This window comes from Protopterus annectens, chromosome 5.part1, assembly GCF_019279795.1.
Source record: "Protopterus annectens isolate FY-2018-M chromosome 5.part1, PAN1.0, whole genome shotgun sequence".
In the NCBI taxonomy this organism is placed as follows: Eukaryota; Metazoa; Chordata; order Ceratodontiformes; family Protopteridae; genus Protopterus; species Protopterus annectens.
In genome coordinates this window covers 385,606,572-385,623,397 of record NC_056736.1, presented here as the reverse complement: position 1 = coordinate 385,623,397, position 16,826 = coordinate 385,606,572, and the positions used below count along the sequence as shown (strand labels likewise).

At 37.3% G+C, this 16,826-nt stretch overlaps 1 protein-coding gene across 1 annotated transcript in view; it reads left to right on the top strand.

The window, feature by feature from the left end:
* The window catches only part of LOC122803168 (extracellular calcium-sensing receptor-like), a 2,339,905-nt gene that overhangs the window by 60,034 nt on the left and 2,263,045 nt on the right, over positions 1-16,826 (top strand). The gene's annotated exons all lie outside the window — the stretch shown is intronic.

Here is a 16,826-nt window from a genome sequence, read left to right as displayed (position 1 = left end):
ACATCTTTACTTCTTGCAGTCTAATTATCTAAAATGAGTGATCCATATTTATTTGTAACCTGCAAACAATGCAAGGATGCGATTTTTATATTCCAAAATTTACATTTGTTGAGTTTAGCTTGCTGAATCCTATTTTGATAAACTAAATGACACTTATTTTGATGTATGCAGGTTTAATACTGACTTACGTTCTATCTTAAAAGGTTTTAAAAGCAATGCCAGTTGTTTACTAATGAGAGTAAGTACAACCATTGTCTTAATGATGAAAGACATGCCGGAGTGACTGATGTCATAATAATACCCCTTAGTGCAATTAACTGGAGATTTTATCATCTGTGCTGTTTGGTTTCCATGCTCCAGTCCATTGTTATATGATCTGTGCCTGTGCACCAGTCCGTTGTTATGCTGCTGCAGGAAGGATTTTATGATCTGTGCCTGTGCTCCAGTCCATTGTTATTCTGCAGGAAGGATTTTATTTTATGATCTGTGCTCAGTCTGTTATGCTGCAGGAAGGTGTGTGCGTGTGTGTGTGTGTGTGTGTGTGTGTGTGTGTGTGTGTGTGTGTGTGTGTGTGTGTGAGAGAGAGAGAGAGAGAGTGCAGGAAGAGATGTGTGTGTGCACATGCCCCACTTACTTATAAGTGGTGGTTAGAATTACCCAGGCTCAAACCCTGTAGCTTAGGTACAGGATCCTGCATTCTCTACCCACACCACCACTTGTCATTCAGGGATTTCAGTCCATTGTTCCTCTTGCATGGACCACCTCAAAGATTTATTACTATACGCGGTATCCTACAGAGTGCTTAGAGGTGACATGGACAAGGGTAAGGTGGTCCACACAGCCTATCTAGACCTTGCCAAGGCCTTTGACACCATCCCCCACTCTGGAATCATAGATAAACTTACTAAGCTGGGCATTAATCCCTACGTCACCCAATGGGTTGCTAACTGGCTTACTGATAGAACCCACACTGTAAAAGTAGCCAACTCCAAATCCAGCTCCAGACAAGTGACAAGTGGAGTACCTCAGGGTTCAGTCCTGGGACTGCTCTTGTTTGGCATCTACTTCTCTGAAGTACAGGCCAACACTAAGGGACTCTGGATAACAAAGGTTGCAGATGACTGCAAACTGGGAGCCATTATTAAATCCCCAAATGATGTGGATACTCTACAAAAGGGCCTTACAGAAACAGATGCTTGGTGCCAAAGCCTTGGGCTTAAGCTTAATGCCAAGAAATGTATAGTTATCCCCTTTGGGAAAACCATGTAGCCATGAATTACCACATAGGTGGCAGTACACTAAACACTGAAAGTTTGATAAGAGACTTAGGGACACAGGTGGACAGTGGTCTCACCTTCGATAACCACATCGCCACAACAGTCAGGAAATCCTTCTATGTGGCACACCTCATCACTAAGGGCTTTTCATCCAGAAAAAAGGAGGTCATTGTCTCACTTTACTCATCCCTCATTAGACCCATTATAGAATACAATGCCCCGTTTGGTATGTACCTCTCAAGACATCTGCAACAACTGGAAAGGCCACAGAAATACCTCACTAAAAGAATCACAGGCCTAAAGCAGATGCCCTACGCTGAACGCCTTAAAAAACTCCACCTATACTCTGTTGCATATTGTCTACTCAGAGGCGATCTTTGCCTAACATACGAGGCCATGTCAAAACCAGAGCTGTTGGACATGCTACACTTAAAGAAATCCCAATCCCTCAGAGCCGCACGCTCCAGGGATCTAAACCTTGTCATCACAATAAACAAAACATGCTGGAGGGATAGGTTCCTGACCCAGAGACTCCCCAGACTCTGGAATAGATTGCCCATACATGTCAAGCAGAGTTCTCTTTGGTCCTCTTCAAAAGGAACCTTGACGATTGGATGGGAGAAAGGAAATTCACCCCGGGGATCACAGTCGCCCTGCTAGACAGGGGTCCAGGGAAGTAAATAGTGTGGGAAGAAATAGCCAGGGAATTGTTATGGCTAGGCTTGTATAGGCCCTAGGGCTGATAGCCTAGTACCAACCTATGAACCTATGTCTGGCATACAAGGCATCCTCCGACCTAATACAGATGGACCTACTGAACATCATCATTGGGGTTCCCTATTAAGTAAGCGAACACTTAATACAGCGAATGCTGTTTAATCGACAGCTATATGTCAAAGTGGCAAAATCCCGAAGAGACAGAACAGCGATTTTTTTTTCCCCAGGGAAAAAAAATCACTGGGTCGTTTTCGGGAATTTGATGTTTCTTCCACTGTGGTGCAATCTCCGAGTTGGTATATCTAAGTAGGGGTGTGTGTGTGTGTTTTTTTTTTTTTTGTGAACCAGCTGTTTTGTTTGTTTGGAATTTTGTGTTTTCATTTTTTTGAGGTCGATTACACAGCATTCACTACTTTAAGCGTTCACTGTTATAATATAGACCGGTCACAGAGGCTACCACTGTTCCAGAACAGACTATCCATAAAAATAAAAATAAAACAAAGCTCATCCGTCCATATTTAAATGCAACTTCGATCTAAGGAGAGGTAATACAAAATGTACTCCAGGATTGTCCCTCATGCCACTAATGGATAGAGGCAGTTCCTAAATGCTGCATCCCTTATATGGGTCCCCTCAAATTATCTATGGAATGATCACAGTTATTCTCACAAGGGCTAATATACAATTATCAGCCATGGGATAGGTAAGCCCAATCAGAAAATGTTAATTCAAGCACCAAAAGGGAATTGGCTAAGCTTAAAATGTCCTCCAAGTGAACCTATGTTGTGGTAGTAAATCACTAAGTCCCAGTCTCACCCTCCGCCCTCCCAGTCTTCAACAGCTTCCGGTGCCTATGCATGAGCATGAGTGCTATTTGTGTCTCATTTTTACTCCAGCATGCTATACCTTGTGTGTGGCATGTATCATTTATAAGATTGTCTAAGGCCAGACCTAACTTATCAGGCTGTTGTGATTCCAACTTAATTTATGGACTGCAATGTCCATACTAAAAATTAAAATAAAGCATTCCATGAGATATTAATACAGATCTTTCCGTGTGATCTTCTCTTAGTGCTGCTGTAATCAATCTCAGTTTTCCTAATAGCCATGAAGATATGTAAAATACAACTGTGATGTCACATTCAAATAAAATTACCATTTATTTAGAAAAAAAAATAAAATGAAAAAATAACTGCATGGGACAGTGGTCTGTCCTGATACTATGCACTAGATGGGTTTCCATTTAGTTAAAAAAAAGTATAATTAAATAAAAAGTTGCAACTGCATGGGACTATGATTTTTAATGATACCTTTCCTGTTGTTATACAAAATTTTTCTAGTTATTATTTCAATAGCTATCTGCACTTTATGGGTGTATGGGTTGGGTAGAGTGATGCCACACCCCAGTATTCCTTGTCTTAGACTTTTTCTCATTCAGAACTTAATTTTCACTGCCATACACAATCCATGAATGCCAGAGTTGTGCCCCCAGTGGCATAACATTGATATTGATAAGATATAGGGCTCATCTGTCTTCCTTGATGGGGTGGTCCCCTGCTCCAGGGAGCAGACGTACCACAAGTACAATGACCTGTAGAGGTTGGGGGGGAGATCAGCTGGGCAAGTGGGTTGTCAAAGTAAAGGCCAAAGTTCTATAGTAAGTACTGTAGTTTCTCATACACTATAGTAATATTTATTATTATTTATTTATTTATTGACATTGGATGACCAGGAAAGTCTACTGGGTCAGAAACCCATTTTCAGTGGAGGCCCGGGGAGAATAGCTCCATGTACAAATACGACCACAGAATTTAATACAAAAATAAGATTTAACAATAGGGACAATGTTATGCTGATTATATTATAATATGTAATAAATTGACAAAAATTACATAGATAATGGCTAAAAGAATTTCACAGTGGATACATTTTTATAGCTAAATTAGGCAGAATAAGAGGGAGAAATGAGAGTAAAGAGATGTATAGTATAACTAGAGATTTTAAGTTGACATGGAAAGGAGGAAGAAATTGTAGACTGACATAGGTTAAGGTGGTTCAAGTCATGTGATTACAGGGACAGATATGATTACTGAGATAATGGCATATTAGAGCAGATTTGAAGGATTTTATAGTGTCCAGTTGACTGATAGAAGAAGGGAGGGCATTCCATAATTTGGCTATGGTATAGGAATAAAGGCTATGTCCAGCACGTTGGTTTGGATATACTTAAGAGTTGCTTATTGATGGACTGAAATTTGGGGTCAACTAATATATACCTAAAAATATGCTTACAATTAGACAACTAGATATTTCTGTATTTAGGTTTATGTATATATCTAGGGATCTACTTCAAATTAAAGGACAACTGCACCCACAGACTCAAAACAAATGTTTATTTCATCATGGTTTGGTGTTTTCTATATTGTAACACCACTCTGAGACTATTTATAGATTTTTAAATATTTTTATACATAATTTCTGAGTCTGATGCAGGCCTCTTTCTTCCTAAAGCAACTGTCACTGCATTGATTTCACACGCATACACTGCTGTCATTCAGTCCATTAGTTTTAAGTAACCATTCATGCCATTCAATGACTACTTAAAACACAAACAGTACAAATGCCACAGAAGAGACTTTCAAAGTGCTTTTTAGTGCTGCTTCTTTTTAGAATGGCTTAACTGCAGTCTTTTGTGAAGTCTGAGTTGTACCACTTTCACCCATCTACCATCACACCTAACTTCCCTAGCTGTCAAAGTGCTAAGGGTATTTTGAGTTGTTACCTGCTGTAATTGACAGCTGACATTGACTCATGTTCTGTTTCCTTGTTCTAGCCTTTACATTCTGTATGGGTAGGGGAAGGACAAGGGAGCTGTGATATCACAGCATGCGTAGGTTTTTAGGACGGTGGTGGTGATGCCAGTTTGGGGAGGGAATTGGCCAGAAAACTACTTGTATTCATTTTTCTTGATGACATCAGTGAATTGGAGACTGCAGCAAGCTTTTCCAGGGCAGGATAAATGTTTTTTGAAAGTGAAACTACCATGGTACTGTTCTAGTGGAGAGAAACAGTCCATTTAAAATGTTTTAAATGCTGTATTGTTTATTCATAGCAGGGACAGTAAATAGGGAGAAAATGGACAAAAAAGTTGAGCATTTGCTAATAGAATCCCACTGTTGGCCTTTAATGAAAGACCACTTACCTGAAAATTAAATCACTGAGATGAGATATCCAAAACCTGATTTTAACGAATGACCGTATTGCCGAAACTTTTCTAAGTGTAAGTTGACCAACATTTCATGAACAAACGCAGCGGACTACTTTCAAACCACCCAGGTGGGGGGTTGCACCCCCCCCCAACTTAATATACCATCTCTAAGATCACACTATAGTGGGAAAAAGGCAAATTCCTCCATGTTGGCTGATTGGATACTTACCCTGAGAAATGTGCCTGCAATACAGTCTTTCGTTAAAATCAGGTTTCAGACATCTCATTTAGGCAATTTTGTCCTCAGGTTAGTGGGTTTTCATTAATTTGAAGTAGACCTATATATTTATTTAGATTAAGTAAGTTTTATATTAAATGTTTAGACATTTTGTGATTTGACAAATGGGTCTTAATAAAATAGTCCATACCCTTACAAATATATTTGCACAGATACATGTATACTCACACATACATATTCATCTATCTATATATATGTTGAGTGTGTGTGTATATATGTGTTTAGATATATAGATATATATATATATATATATATATATATATATATATATATATATATATATATATATATATATATATATATATATATATATATATATATATATATATATATATATATATATATATATATATATATATATATATATATATAAATCAGAATTCCGTTTTCATTCATTAATCAAGGCATTATAAGCTCAGTGTTTCATGGCTGTTGTAAAAGGGTGGTCTTTCTGCCATGTCAGAATCATATTTGAAGTATTTTGTTATATTCATTTGCCGTATTTGCTTTTTGAATTTTAGTCACACAGTTTCACTGCAATGATGGTAATCACTGTTCTGTATTTATAGCTCTATAACATTTAATGGTTAGTAGTTTGTAAAATTCACATTGCATTGTAAAATTGTCATTATGGTGCAGCAGAATGTAAACTGATATTAGTAAATGTTTTTGTGATTTCCTGAGCTCTTCTCCAGTTCAGCTATGGCTGCATATGCCAAAGAACCACAGTAAGTATAGGAAGAGAGTGGGGGTTCTGCAGAAATTATCTGCACTGAACTGCATTATACAGAGTATATGATTGCTTTCATACAAACTGCAGTGATTTAGTTCATATTGGATAGCATATAGAACTAATGAATTACCATAGCATAAAACTGATACCAATTAATCACATACACAAAGCTGAACATTAATTGGAATAAATCATTGCACCTTAGGCAGGTCATTTTGAAAGGGTACCTGTTATTTAATCGACCGTCTTAAATGTCGAGTATTGGAAGTTCAAATGGGGAAGTTCGAAAAATAGAAATGTCATTTTCTGTACTGTGGTGGGAAAGTTACGGATTGGGTTAAGGTAAGTGTGTGAGTGTGACAGACATTGTGGTTAGGGTGCGGGTAAGTATGCAAAAGTGACGGACATTAGGGTTAGGGCACGGGTAAGGTAAGTGTGCAATAGTGACAGACTTTAGGGTTAGGGCACGGGTAAGGTAATTGTGCGATAGTGACGGACTTTAGGGTTAGGATGCGGGTAAGGTAAATGTGCGATAGTGACGGACTTTAGGGTTAGGGCATGGGTAAGGTAAGTGTGTGATAGTGATGGACTTTAGGGATAGGGTACGGGTAGGGTAAGGTAAGTGTGCGATAGTGACGGACCTTAGGGTTAGGGCTTGGGTTAAGGTTAGTGCATAGATAGTTGTGTATGTAAGGTATAGTGTAGGTTTATTAGGTTTTTGGTGTGCTTGTGTTTTTCGGAACAGCGAATTTTGTCCCTGGGAAAATATTTGCTGTTCTGAAGTTTTGTCGTTGTCATATTTCAAACTTCCAAGTTTGGAAGTTCGATTATATGACATAGACCCATTTTGAAATTATTTGCATAAGTAGCAATAAATACAGGAATGTGACCTTCCTGAAACTGATGACTTGGCAGTGTACCTTTCAGAAGATCAGTAAATCACTAGCTAATGCCTTCCACAGACACTGTGATGCCAAGGAATGTTCATTACCAGCTGGAACATTTTTTTAAAGTTGAATATCAAACCCTTCTTGAAACAAAGGCATAAGGCGCAATAGATTTTTCAAAACAGATACTGTTTCAGCTTTGCAAAAAAGTTCATCAAGGCTCAGTCACATATTTACACAGTAACATACTGCATCCTCAGAAAAAGACACTGGACTGCTTCATAAAATGAAGCATGGAAGGGGTGGGAGGCATTCACATCAGTTATAATTTTTTTTAATAAATATAACACAAGTTGTGCATAGTTAATTGCTTTCAGCAATGATGCACACACAAATGGGATGTGTAAGCAACTTTATTTTTCTTTCATCTTTTTCTCAATTCTTTACACCACCAGAAGAGACCGGATATAATAATGAACAGCACTAATGCAGAATAGCCAGGCTGGTGTAGCACACTCATATGATAAATTTTTTTTTTATTTTATTATTTTATTTTACATTTGTTGACCGGGATAGTCCGACTGGATTTATGTCCATTTTCAGCGGAGGCCCGGGGAGAAAAGCTCCAAGAGTAGCATACTGAGTTAGAGTTTCAAAGACAATTATAATTCACAACACATTAACAAAAAGATTACATAGTAACATACAGGATGATGGAGAATAGACACAGTACAAATATTTTCAATAAATGCTAGGACACCTGATCTCTAAACGTAGTCAGGGGTTCAGCATCTAGTAAATACTGAACAATACTAGATAATATGAAAATAAATGTCTTTAAATAAATGGTAACATTCATTGATACAGTACCAAGTTTTATTCTGATAGATTATCACAGTCAGATTATCACTCCACATAAAACAGAGATATTAATGTAAATTTATTATACTGAACTATTGAAGCATAAGGAGTTGTAGTATATTATAACGACTACTTTGGTAGTGAAAGCATTACCTGTAACTGAAGCAGTAGTTGTCACTGTTTAATAATGAATTAATCTATTGAGTATTTTTTATGACATCTCATTTCACTAAGTAAAGCAGTTAAAGAAGCTATATGCGAAAGTGCTCATCTGTGTTTTATTCTTTACATTAAACTACGATTTGGATCTACCTCTGCTGTGTACCACTTGCTGTATTTCTCATTTTTAAAGCAGTTATTGATATCTCAGAAGAAATGGGAATAACATGAACTATCAAGAAGTAGTTGTCAGAATCTAGTCAATCCATTACTATTTTCAAAATGTGTAACATTGCTTAAAAACAATTTTTGGTTAAATAAAAAAGGGTTAACTTGATGTCATTAAATAAATTACAGTGCCTGGGATTGATGAAGGTACCCTGATGTGTAGACCTCTGTGTACATGTTGTAGTACCTTTTTGGGATCCAGCAACAGACCTGACATGGTGCTTATTGGTGCTCTAGCATGAAGACGTGCAGCAGCATGTAGGGTTGACCACATGGCTGTGCTGAAAATTAATGAGGCAGTCCAGGAGGAGTTATATGCTAATTAACCATGTGGTCTCTAGCCAGAACTGCTTCCAGAAAGGCATCTACAGGACTAAGCAATTCAAGAAATTGCTCAGCCATGTAGATCAGCATGGCCAGCCCCATCAAGTTGCAGTACTGAACACAACCAAAAGGCTGTGTGTAAATACCTACCATGACCTTGATATGGAGGTCAGTGGGTGGGAGAGACACTAGACACCAGGGAGAATATCAATACAGGGATAAGTGAGAAATAATAGCCACCATGTATGAAAATAAAGTACCTTCATGGCATGGACATCACTACCATGATTAAGGGTGTGTGGGGCAGAATACTAGGCACCAGGAATTCTGCAAATGTGTCACGATGACACAAACTATTGATCGATGATTGGTGACCAAGGGGAAGGGAAAACCATGAAAAGGCAGACAGGTCAGTGGGACAGTCACAGGGACTGTCGTGTGTGTGTGTGTGTGTGTGTGTGTGTGTGTGTGTGTGTTGGGGGGTGCCAATATCCACATAGTACAACCATAAATTATATCATGCAACCCACAATCACTCACCTTCTGATGTTCGCCAAACACTACTAATACAATAATAATCCAACATCTTTAAAAAAAAAAAGCACCCTTTATTATTCCATGTAACTTATCTTCCTTTATTTTCTTCAGTCTCTCTTTTCAGACATACAGCATTGCACTTTACCACTAGTTTACTTCAGCACTAATTATACTACTAAATGCAAAGCCTCTCCCATGACTCCTGCTTCAGTAACCGATATACACAAAGTCAGTAATCTACTGTTCCCTAGTTCCAGTATCCCATCACCCTTTCACTATTACACAAAATAGTGAAATAGTGCAATAATTAGCCATACTGTAAATCTGCAAGTGTTTAAAGAAAGGGAAAAAATATATATATTTTGTGTGAATTTATCCTAGTACTACTTGTTTTGGGAACCATTTTCATTTATTTTTTTAAATTGCTTCAGTCTTCAAAATTTCACTTTATCGAGCTACAATGAGCCAACTACTACCTACACCACACCAGCACCCCAGAAATTTCCAACAAAATTATCCATGTTCTCTAACATCAGATTGTCTATTTTGTGCAGCTCTTAATGCAAAAAAGCATTTGCATCAAGCTGAATGAAATACGTGCCTTTCTTTCTAAGTCCCTATTATAGAATTTTAGCTCAAAAATGATTGCCACAACTTAAACCATTTCTTTAAAAACTGTAATTACCTCTATGATTTCCACACTGGAGGTAGTGTTTTGCAACTTTACAGGTCAACTCTCAACCTTTCTATAGTAGCACAAGGCAACCCCACCAATGACCATGAACCTAACTGGATTCTTAGAAAGCCTCCAACTAAGGGCTACCATCATCTCTATATTGCACTTACCTTTCTACCTCCCTAGCCTCTCTGTCATAATTCACAACTCTTAAGAATAACATCCTGACCAACATCCCTCCAGACAAACACATAATTATCCTTGGGAACTTCAACTTAAATTTTTAGGTCTGCTGCACTTTGACATCTTCAGACTCCTTCAAATGGTGACTATGCATTCCAGACCTAATTTTGACTCTATCCCCCACTCACTTCTTGACTTCATAATTATGTCCCACCCCAACAATATCTCCAGTATGATAAAATCAGCCACCCATCTTCAGTAACCATGACCCTTTAACATTTCACATAAAAAAAATCTGGAAATAAAATATTCAGAACAAAAAAGCACATAGAACAGCAGATGAAAATACTTTTCTTAGAGCTTTTGTCTACAATATTCAAAGCAGAGTAAAGATAAACACTAAATGTACATCTTTATATAACCTATTTTATTCAGCTGACCTTAACACAAAATTAATTCACCAAACACATAATTAATCAACAGATCAAATGCATGTATAAAACATATAAAATGCATGTTAAATTATGACTTTTTCAACTTTCTATTATCGTTCAACTATATTTTTCAAATCAGATTCAAGCATACATTAAAGACTCTCTGTAGTTCAAAAATATTTTTTTTTTTATGTTCAGGTAAATCTACCGAAAAGCTATATGATGCATTATTAACAATTATACAGTGATTGGTATTTAAAATTCCAAAATGAGCATGCTGATTGGTCAGCCTAAATAGTGTACCCATTGTAAATCAAGCATACACCAATGGAAAAAGTCCAGTTGCCCGGACTTTCTTCCATTAATATATGATACTAAAATTTTAACTAGCTTTCATTTTTTTTAAAATAAACTTACAAAAACTAGAGACTTAAAATGAACAAGAGAGATGGGACAGAGACAAATACAAGGATAATTAGGTGCACTGTATAAAACTAGAAAAATGTTCCTGATTATTCTTATATCTTCACTCTCCCATTCATTTGAAATCACCAGATTTCATTGTTTTTATTAAAAACAAATTAAAGAAAAAAAAAAGCAACGTAGATCTTACTTTTCTCCATTGCTTTCTTTACACAGCACTGATGTACTGCATAAGCATGGGAATGCAAGTTCCATACACATGCACAGTACATCAGGAAAGCCCCAGGATACCATGGAAGATGTGGAGGAGCACCACGGCATGGCTATACAAGGACATTTAAGAAAAGTAGGTAACATTTTTCTTAAATAATGTCATTGTATAATAGCAACAACCCACTGCCGGGTGTGGGTAATGCTGGATTTACTCACAGTTGGCTTTGTTTAGTCACTCGGGCTTTTCACTCATGATGAAACCATGCCAACCGTGAATAAATACAGCATTACCCATGCCCAGCCATGGGTTATTGCTGTATTAACAATATGAGTTCTAATCATAAAAAGGTTCTAGAACCTGTTTCTGAAACTTTCTTTTTGCCATCCCCACATAATATGCTGGACAGCCCTCATAGAGGGTGGTCTAATGGTTAAGGTGTTTGCTTTGCAGACACAAGGTACAAGGTTTGAATCTCACAGGGGATAATTGGCTAGGCTTAAAATGGCTTGCAAGGGCAGTTAGCCTAGTATTAACCTATGAACTAGTATAAGAATATGATGTCTATCATCTTGATTAATTAAGATAATAAACTTACTATTTTGCATAAAGCGGCAGGCTTTACACATATTGCATGCAAAAATACCATTGACTCTTTTGGTTCCCTGTTAGTCAACCTTAACATTATCTCTATACAAATCATCTTTTAATGTTCATCCTTTTTTAAAAATCATTATTGGTTTCTCTCCCACCAAACAAAATAAATCTGAATTCCTTTTCAAAATATTTCAATTACAATCCAAAACAGAAGATATATATCTATAAACTGAAATATCAATTCAACAAGATGCTTTTTGGAAACAGACTCCTCTCTAGATATCACTCTAATAATTTTAACATCTCTTTTCAAAATTGCCAGAAACCCAATGTGTCTTTCCACTATGATCCATACCTGTCTGATGGTCTGTATTTTATTAAGAAATAGCTCATTTGTTATAAGCCTAAAGGGCTTTATAAATTGGCCTCTAGGAAAATCATTTTTAAGAAATTTAGGATGATTGCTATTATAAAATAAATCCACTAAATAAAACATTATTGAATGCTGTGTGTGGCTCAAGGACAGAACCCACATGGTTAGAATTGCTGGAGCCATGTCAGACTCCAAACCAGTTACAAGTGGTGTCCCACAGGGCTCAGTCCTGGGACCTCTCTTGTTCGGTATATATTTCTCGGAGGTACAGGCCAGCACGGAAGGACTGAGGCTGACCAAGTTCGCAGATGACTGCAAACTGGGCGCCATAATCGACTCTCCAGCCGACACAAGCATCCTCCAAAAGGGCCTCATAGAAACAGAAAACTGGTGCCAGAGCCATGGCCTCAAGCTAAATGCCAAAAAGTGTATAGTCATCCCCTTTGGAAAAACAAAGTGCCCACAAATTACCACATAGGTGATAATCCATTAAGTACAGAAGAAGTAATTAGGGACTTGGGGACCCCATTTGATAGCAATCTCTCATTTGACAACCACGTGGCCAAAATGGTTAGAAAAACATTTTATATAGCCCACCTAATCATGAAGGGAATCACATCTAGATCAGGGGAGGTCATCGTGCCTCTTTACTCATCCCTCATCAGGCCCATAATTGAGTACAATGCCCCTTTTTGGATGTACCTTACCAGACACCTGCAGCAACTGGAAAGACCCCAGAAGTACCTCACCAAGAGGATCAAAGGGCTCAAACAGATGCCATATGCTGCCCGGTTAAAGAAACTCCAGCTCTACTCAGTGGCATACCGCCTGCTCAGAGGCGATCTGTGCCTGACGTATAAAGCCATCTCCAACCCGGAATTAATGGACATGCTGCACCGCAGAAAATCCAAATCCCTTCGAGCTATGTGCTCGAGAGACTTGAACCTCAGCACTGAAATAAATAGGACATGCTGGAGGGACAGATTCATAACCCAGAGGCTCCCTTCACTCTGGAATAAAATCTCAGTCCAGGTTAGGCAGAGTCCCTCATTGTCTCTTTTCAAGAGGAATCTTGATGAGTGGATGGGAGATCATAGGTTTACCCCGGGTATCACTTCTGTGTCACTGCTAGACAGAGGCACAGTATACTAACCTCGAAAAAGGGCATAGCAAAATTAATTAAAAATGGGTGGCGAAAGCCAAACACACTCTGGCTAGGCTTATAAATGCCCTAGGACAGATAGCCTAGTATGAACCTATGAACCTATTAACCTTTCCATTAACATCCAGAAAATTAACTTATGTGCCTATTCCACGCATGACAGTTTAAAAAAGGATACTAATATTAATGTCTTTTAAAAATACAAAGTATTCATCATGAATGCTTTTCCATATAAAAAAGAAATTGTTGATAAAACAAGTGTAAAACTTGGTATGTTCATAACTCATCATTTATGTTAAAATTTAATTTTCCCAACCACCCATGATATATTAGCAAAGGATGGGGCTACAGCAACCCCTATAATCACTCCTATAATTTGTTGATCATAGGACTTTTATTAAAAATAATAAAAAATACTATTAAGAATAACATCCATCAATAATCAGGTTGTATTAATAAAATCATTATTCCATTATGTGGATTTAGCTAAATAATACCTAAAATATTCCAGACATTCATCACTTGGAATAATATTATACAAGGATTGTACATCTATTCTGAATAAAATACACTGAGCACCATTTAAATTAAAATGCCTGAATTTATCTAAAAATACCAAGAATTCTGTATATAATTTTATTTATTTATATAAGAACACAATAGGATTAATTAGTCAAGATAAATAGAAATGTCATCTGTCACTGACCTAGCAGCCGAAACTACCTGTCTAAAAGTAGGACAAGTAGCATCCTTATGCAGTTTCAGTATTACAAACAATACTCCTATGACTGGTTCACTGACGTGAAGATGCTCTTAAACTTTATAATTAATAAAACCTTGTTGCATTAAGTCCAGCAAAATATTCTCAACAGATCTGCATTGTTTGTGTATATAACATAAGGAAACTTGTTTATATTTGCTAGTATTAGCAAGCATAGCTTCAATTGTTTTAATGAAATATTTAGTATACATGAGTTCAGTCCATTGAAGGTGGTTTCGACAAACACAAACTGAAGCCATTTCACCAAAACTGCCTTCAGAGAACATTGAAACAATTTTTCCAAGGGTCAAGCCCCATGCACCCACATGAAGGGGAACACCCCACCACAATCTACAGAATTATATAAAGGAAACTCAAGGGTCATAAAACAGCAGAAGACAATCTCCACTTTCGTGTATAACTATAATCCCCACATTTATCAGCCTTCATGAAATGTAAATCTCTCATACTTTTTTAAATCATTCAATGCATTTTCTTCTACAACACTCAGATTATAAAGTTTATTAACTGCTTTTTGTTTTACCTCTGAAATAATTTGTCCTTCACAAATATCTGTGAATACTTGCAATACTGGTATTAAAAGGAGGTTAAATATAGACAGCTTAAACAACATGTTATTATCAAGCACCACACTCTGTAACCAATAAGAAACATTTAATTTACATACATACAACTTAAAATCTTTAAGTGTTTTAGCTATGTCAGCATGCTTAGCTGGTATAAAAGGGAAACTTTTTGTTGACATTTGGTTAGTCAAATTATGCAGTGAAGAGCAGTCTGAGACTGGATGAAGTAGAGTCAAACATTGTCATGATCTCTCCCTTTTCCTCTTCAATGTCCTCTTATGATTGTGTACCCATTTGGGTGATCCTGATATTGATTGTTTGTCAATGGTGGGAGCTTGTTGTAAACACTGCCATCATTTCCCTTCATATATACTTGACTCTCCTTTTCTGCTATATGGGTAGATTGATGCAGAAGTGGAAACCATTCTTGATAATCTTTAAAAACTTTATTGTCAAAAGTAACAGAATCAAATTGATTGGAATGTATCAAGCCCATTATAGTACCTAGAATTATCTCCTACTGACCAAATACTCTCCCTGAAATAATTAGGATGAAAGCCCATCTTACAAAAATAGACTGGTAACAGTTCTCAACCCCACCAATCCAAACTCTTCTGACAATTTATTCTCAGAAACTTTTATTAGGCTTTCAAACACATACTTTCTCATGATATCTAAGCTATTTAAACATAACAAGACTGTGTGGCTCTCAAGAGTTAAAAACTCTAGTGCATTTATGTAACAAAGCTTGGAAATTATGTGGAAAAAAACACCCCTAACACAAGAGGGCAGTACTCTAACTTATGGAATGTCACTAAATAAGCCACATGCAGGCATAAAGCTAAGTACATCAAATCAAAACAAATCACCTCCTTTACTTCCCCAAGCAATTCTGCACAAGTTAAGTAACATCTCTGATAAAAAGACACCTGAAGAGCTCTTGTCTCTTGGTCACATTCCTTACTGTACTGGGAACCTCTCACATGCTGATGTTCATCTCTTGGTCACATTCCTTACTGTACTGGGAACCTCTCACATGCTGATTTTCATCTCTTGGTCACATTCCTTACTGTACTGGGAACCTGTCACATGCTGATTTTCATCTCTTGGTCACATTCCTTACTGTACTGGGAACCTGTCACATGCTGATTTTCATCTCTTGGTCACATTCCTTACTGTACTGGGAACCTGTCACATGCTGATTTTCGTCTCTTGGTCACATTCCTTACTGTACTGGGAACCTCTCACATCATGCAGATTTTCTCAAAGGTTCTCCAAGTGTCCCATGCAGCAGAGCATTGCATTCTCTTTCCCACAAATTCACTCAAATCTCCCAGAAATCTACTTCTCCAAAATCAGAAGTAAATAAATGTGTACCTCTACTAGAAGATATTCCTCTAAACCCTCCCACTAGTCTTGATATCATCTGCCCTTGGTTTCTTCAACAATGTAGAAATTTTATAGGCACTCCATTAAAACATATCGACAACCTTAGCCTCACAACCAATACCATGCCTTCTAACTTAAAAACAGCCTTTTTCAGACCTGTATTAAAAGATCACAAATCCTCTTCAGCCTCCCAACTTTGTCCAGTTTCAATGCTTCCTACTTTTGTTAACATTCTTGAAAAAAATATTTACAACTAACTTGTGACTTACCTTGACGGAGATCACTTATCTTTTCGAAAACAGCATGGCTTTTAGGCAGATAGACACACCATGACTGCTCTATGGACACTCACTGATGATATTGTCACTAACACAGATAAAGTTAACTTCAGTGGGGCTGTATTCGTTGACCTTACCTGGGCCTTTGACCTGGCTGACCACTCCATCCTGTTTTCCCACGTGGAAGTTATCTGTGTAATTTCTGAATCTACCTAATGGTTCAAAGATTTCTTGACTAAACTTTTGCAGTTAAAATTGAGCCTGCCTTATCATATACAGCCTTCACTCTTACCTCCTTCCTAAGGCAAAAATTCTTACATAAGTACCGTTCACCATTTTTATAAACCAACTGCCTCAAGATGACCTTTTGGCTCACAAATAGAGTGAAAATATACAAATGCATGCTATGTTGTTGAAATAGTTTGAACTTTTGAATGTGAGTAGAAGTATTAATACACAAATGCATGCTATGCTGTTGAAATAGTTTGAACTTTTGAATGTGAGTAGAAGTATTAATATAGAAA